We start from the raw sequence: 6,000 nt of genomic DNA, 5'->3' as shown, positions 1-6,000 counted from the left end.
ATTCGGCGGATAAGAGCTTGGCTAATCCATCGATTCCACCCACCACCACCTCAAAACGGGACCTAATTAGGTCCCTATACTTTTTTACTGAAGGGCTTAATAGACGATAACATAAATTGTTTTGATATCAGCTAGCACATTGGGTCTTATGAAATCTATTTTTTATCCTCGCATGCTTAAAGGGACTCTGATTGGGGAGGGAGGGGGGGGGGGGGAAGGTTTGTTACGTTATATACTAGCAGAGCAGGATCATTGGTGGGGGGTGAGGGGGAGAGAGAGAGAGAGAGAGAGAGAGATCTTTCCCAACTCTTCCTTTTTACATGAGTGAGCTACCCGTTTTATTCATTTTATCCTTCTCAGAGCTGTTTTGATAGTATCCAAATGATGGTAAATGAAAAGGGAGGACACGAATATCTACCCAGAATTCAGGACTGGCAATCGATATGCATGTTTGAGTGCGAATCTTTTTCTCTCTCAACTTAGGTATACGTTTATGTCGTACCTAAAAGCGAGAACCACACTATTGGGACAAGTATGCAAGGCCCAATTTTCCTAACAAGCACAGTTAATTTTGTTATTTTCGAACATTTCTTTCCAAATTGGTTTATCCAATTAACAGTATTATATTAAGATCATGAATTGCTGGGTTAGGTTAGGTTAGGTTAGGTTAGGTTAGGTTAGGTTAGCTTAGGTTAGGTTAGGTTAGGTTAGGTTAGCTTAGCTTAGCTTGGGTTAGCTTAGGTTAGGTTAGGTTAGCTTAGCTTGGGTTAGCATAGGTTAGGTTAGGTTTGATTACATTTCTATGTTAGATTTAACTCAAATTCAAAACAATTGCAGTCATTCGGCTTGTTAGTCAACTTGCCTCTAATAGGGGCAATTTGTCTAACAAGACTATTTAGTTTTGTGTGCATATATATATATATATATATATATATATATATATATATATATATATATATATATATATATATATATATATATATATATTAATATATATATATATATATATATATATTATATATATATATATATATAATATATATATATATTATAGCTTCAAGACTCCGAACCAATATAGAAGCATCAAGAGGAAGTGCTTGTGTTATGGGCCAATAGGCCTTCTGCAGTTACTTCCATTCTTATGTTTTTATTCCCATTGGTTCGTGTTTTATCTTGTGTAAATGTCAATCACCTTACCCAAAACTTTGGTACCATATCACCTCACCCATGTGTATATATAAATATATATATATATATATATATATATATATATATATATATATATATATATATATATATATATATATATATATATATATATATAATATACAGAGTAAATCTACCCCAAAAGTAATGATTTATTTGTCTACAAAACTAAACTCTTTTTGGAATCATATGAGGCCCCTCCACTGAGGGGGGAGGCCTGGATGTTTATTGTCATGTGTATTCATGCTGCTTGCATGTCATCGTTTATTTTGCCTTTGTTGTTTTCTTGACAGCTTTCTTTGCCTTGGGTGGTTTGGGAGATTTTGAAGCTCTCTTTATTTTGGGCTTTTTGTTCCCAACAACAAGCTGCTGCTGCTGCTTCTTTTTCAAGGCTGTAGGTGGTTTGTTGCTTGTGGCGGCTTTCTTGGGAGTTACCACGGCCTTCTTTGCTGCTGTAGATGGTTTCTTGGTTGTGGTGGCTTTCTTGGGAGTTAGAACGGCCCTCTTCTCTGCTACGGCCAGCTTGAATGATCCACTAGCTCCACTTCCCTTGGTCTGAACAAGAATGCCGTCAGCCACTGCTTTCTTGAGAAATCTTCGGATGTAAATGGCGATCTTGGCAGCCTCGACTTTGTTGTTGGCAACAACGTACTTCTTGATTGCTTGTAGAGACGAGCCCTTACGGTCTTTGAGTGCTGCGACCGCGGCTAGAACCATTTGACTAGTTTTCGGGTGAGCAACCTGGACGCGAGGTTTCCTGGTGGTGGCCACCACAGCAGCAGCCGCAGCCTTCTTGGTAGGCTTTGCTTCTACCATGATGATGATGAGATAACCAAGGTGATGAGAGACGCTCAGACAGTCACGGGGGAATGATGCTGCCGCCGCTTGAGCCGAACCTATTTATGTGCCGGCACGGTACAGAAGCTGCAACCTGGCAACTCGTCCACCAATCACAACGGTTGGTTTTACGGCTCCGAAACCTGGATCCCATATCTTCTCTAAAATAGAAGCATTTGTTCATGTTCTTTGTAAAAGTATCATAAAGCAGGACAGATGAGACAAATATCATAAAAACTGAAGAGCAGATGAGCACACACATGTATGTATTACAAAAGAAAATCCACAAATTCATTAGAAATTGGCAGGGCAGGCTGAGGAAGTAGGTAGATGTAAAATGTCTGTAAATGGCGAAAGAACATAAACCCAAGACTGAATAAACGATGTTAAATATCCATGCCAAGGAGACAAAAATATGTTAGGATACAATTACCATTAAGACACCACAAGAAGGTCCGTATCCTGCCGTGATGACTAAAAAGAGTTGGTTATTAGCCACAATGTGTAGGCAGTCTCATGCCAACGGCCATACCACGTTGAGAACACCGCTTCTCGTCCGATCAGCGAAGTTAAGCAACGTTGGGTTTGGTTAGTACTTGGATGGGTGACCGCCTGGGAACACCAAATGCTGTTGGCAATAATGTTTTTTGTTTTGTTTTGTTTTGTTTCGTTTGTTTTTGTTTGAATGGCTGGCTCCACGGGAAATTCACGGAGTTGTGTGGAATAAGGCCTGGTAAAATGAATTAATATGTATGTCATGTTTAAAACAAACTCGCTTAATATAGTGTGTGAGGCTTTATACAAAAACAAACAACCAAAACAAAACATGTTGTTTTATATATATATATATATATATATATATATATATATATATATATATATAATATATATATAGCTTAATCCGGGTTTGAACTCGCAACTCCAAGAATACGCATCACTTATATACACTTTACCACTGGACCACAGCTGCAGGACACAAGCTTGATGCTGAGGTATCAATTTAATGACGTAAATGCCATTTCCACAAATAAATGATAATTTAAAAGTATTTGTATGTACAAATCTTTTCTGTTTAAAAGGCTACAATATCAGTTACATATATAATTTGTGTTAATGTTTCTATACCCACAGGAAGGCATGTTTTTGCTTATATGTAAGGGGTACGGAGAAGGAATCCACAGACCATCAGTCCCCTTCCCCCCCCCCCCCTCCCACCTACTACCACCACCACCACCACCACCACCACCACTACCACTACTCACCACCACCACCACTACTCACCACCAATCACCACCACCACCAATCACCACCAATCACCACCAATCACCACCACCACACCTAACCGAAAACCCCCTAACACATCAACCCTCCCCCCAATCAACAGGCGAAATAATAACCCTCAAATGCCTGCCTGCCTGCCAGCCAGCCAATACTAACGGTCTTCTCAGAAAGAAAATCTCTTTGTATCTGTATTACTTGATGAAATGTATGATTCTAATAATGAAAATAAATTTTGATGTCGGTTGTATGAGCATAATGACCAATATGCACATGATATGAATGAATTAAATAGTGTAGTTTTAAGTAATTAGGTTGTAGACACATTAAGCGGATATGATATTTGACGCGTCCAGAACTGGTGATTTTTGGTTTAGTTTTAAATGCACCACCACCATTGCTTCCCCAGAGCCTAATTAAGGACCGGTAAAAGGAGTCAATATGTATGTCATCTATAAAACCAAAGAATGAATAAAAACACACACACACACACACACCTACATAATAGTATTAGGAAGATTGTATGGCAAAAAAAAAAAGTACTCCCATTGGGTCGTTTGAACTCGCGACTTCCAAAACACCAGCCACACACCTTACCACCCAGCCACCATAGAGTTGGTATAATTGTGCAACTTTAGTTATAAAAGTAAAGTTCTTATTGTCTCAAATCTTATTGTCTGTTCTATGAAAAGGCATGATGTAAATTATGTATTTTTTGAATGATTGAATTGTAGGCACATTAAGCGGATTCGATATTTGATATATCCAGAAAAGGTGATTTCTGTTCAGTTTTAAAATGCATCACTGTTAACGCTAAAGGACTGGTAAAACGACTCGATGTTTGTCATTTTTAAAATAAACACTAAAACTAGGCCCTTAACATATATAATGTTTGAATATAAATTGAATGCATATAAATACAAAGTGGGAGTGGCTGGCTGGCTGGCTGGCTGGCTGGCTGGCTGGCTGGCTGGCTGGCTGGCTGGCTGGCTGGCTGGCTGGCTGGCTGCCTGCCTGCCTGCCTGCCTGCCTGCCTGCCTGCCTGCCTGCCTGCCTGCCTGGCTGGCTGGCTGGCTGGCTGGCTGGCTGGCTGGCCGCCCGCCCGCCCGCCCGCCCGCCCGCCCGCCCGCCTGCCCGCCCGCCCGCCTGCCCGCCCGCCTGCTTGCCTTGCCTTGCCTTGCCTTGCCTTGCCTGTCCTGTCCTGTCCTGTTCTGTTATTGCCTTGCCTTGCCTTGCCTTGCCTTGCCTTGCCTTGCCCTGCCCTGCCCTGCCTTGGCTGCAGCTGGCTGGCTGGCCGTAAATCAACTCTTAACAACACCATACCACACCACACCATCACTCATCACCCATCACCCACCACCGGCCCCAGTCTCCCAGCCTCTCTTATATACCCGAGCAGGCCCTTTAAATTATTTGAATTGTTGCACTTCGGCCAATGGCAGGCACGATCGCTGCTGCTCAAACATATTCTGGTTCACAAGTATTAATATATATATATATATATATATATATATATATATATATATATATATATATATATATATATATATATATATATTCATGAAACACATTAAAACCTTGATCATTTATTCATTCATTACGTCTAGTGAAGAATTGCTTTTGTTCATTTGTATGATTAAAAATTAATAGAATATGAATTCCTCGCTTAAAGTAAAATATAAAATATATATTGGATTTATATGATTGGTTAATATTCCAAGTGATGCTGAATATCCCCTATAATTTTGTTTTGTTTGTTTGTTTGTTATGTACACATTCCAAATGAAATCAATATAAATGTTATTATTAATGTTTGAAAGTTGATTGTCTACTTGAATCTCTCTATTAAAGTGTGTGTGGCTCCGGATGGAGCCTGGTTATGGTATTTGTCGTGGTGGGTGGCAGAAGTGCTTACTTCTTCTCTGTCTTCTTTGGCAAAAGAACTGCCTGAATGTTTGGAAGAACACCTCCCTGTGCAATGGTTACGCCAGACAGAAGTTTGTTGAGTTCTTCGTCGTTGCGGATGGCCAACTGCAAGTGACGTGGGATGATACGGGTCTTCTTGTTGTCACGTGCGGCGTTACCGGCGAGCTCCAGAACTTCGGCAGCGAGGTATTCCATGACGGCTGCCAGGTAGACAGGAGCGCCAGCACCGACGCGTTCGGCGTAGTTGCCCTTACGCAGCAGACGGTGAATTCTGCCCACGGGGAACTGAAGTCCGGCCCTGCTGGAGCGAGACTTTGACTTGCCCTTCACTTTGCCTCCCTTGCCGCGTCCTGACATTGCTGCTGCTGTTGTGGGTTTGTGGTGTTTTATGCGGGCTCGCAGATCGAGCTTCGTGTTATATACCCCGCTCAGGATCAAGGGAGCCCGCCACTGACCAATCAGCGCGCTCCGCCACGCGACCCGCTCTGAGCTGAGTCGCGAGCGGGATATAAAAGGAAAGCTCGCCTCGCGCAAAAGTTCATTATTGTATCGCAACGCCAGCCAGCACGAGCATCATCATGCCACCCAAGGCATCTGGAAAGGCTGCCAAGAAGGCCGGAAAGGCCCAGAAGGCCATTGCCAAGGGCGATAAGAAAAAGAAGCGCAGGAGGAAGGAGAGCTACAGCATCTACATCTACAAAGTGCTGAAGCAGGTCCACCCCGACACTGGTATCTCTTCCAAAGCCATGTCGA

General features: G+C 41.9%; 1 non-coding gene across 1 annotated transcript; it reads left to right on the top strand.

The window, feature by feature from the left end:
- Positions 1-2,561: 2,561 nt before the first annotated feature.
- LOC138362014 (5S ribosomal RNA) lies at positions 2,562-2,680 on the top strand. The gene has a single exon (XR_011227357.1). It is a non-coding gene; the product is annotated as a 5S ribosomal RNA (ribosomal RNA).
- The last annotated feature ends 3,320 nt before the right edge of the window (positions 2,681-6,000 follow it).

Source organism: Procambarus clarkii, unplaced genomic scaffold (genome assembly GCF_040958095.1).
Source record: "Procambarus clarkii isolate CNS0578487 unplaced genomic scaffold, FALCON_Pclarkii_2.0 HiC_scaffold_1062, whole genome shotgun sequence".
In the NCBI taxonomy this organism is placed as follows: Eukaryota; Metazoa; Arthropoda; class Malacostraca; order Decapoda; family Cambaridae; genus Procambarus; species Procambarus clarkii.
The sequence above is the reverse complement of the archived record's forward strand: the minus strand, read 5'-3'. Positions and strand labels throughout refer to the sequence as shown.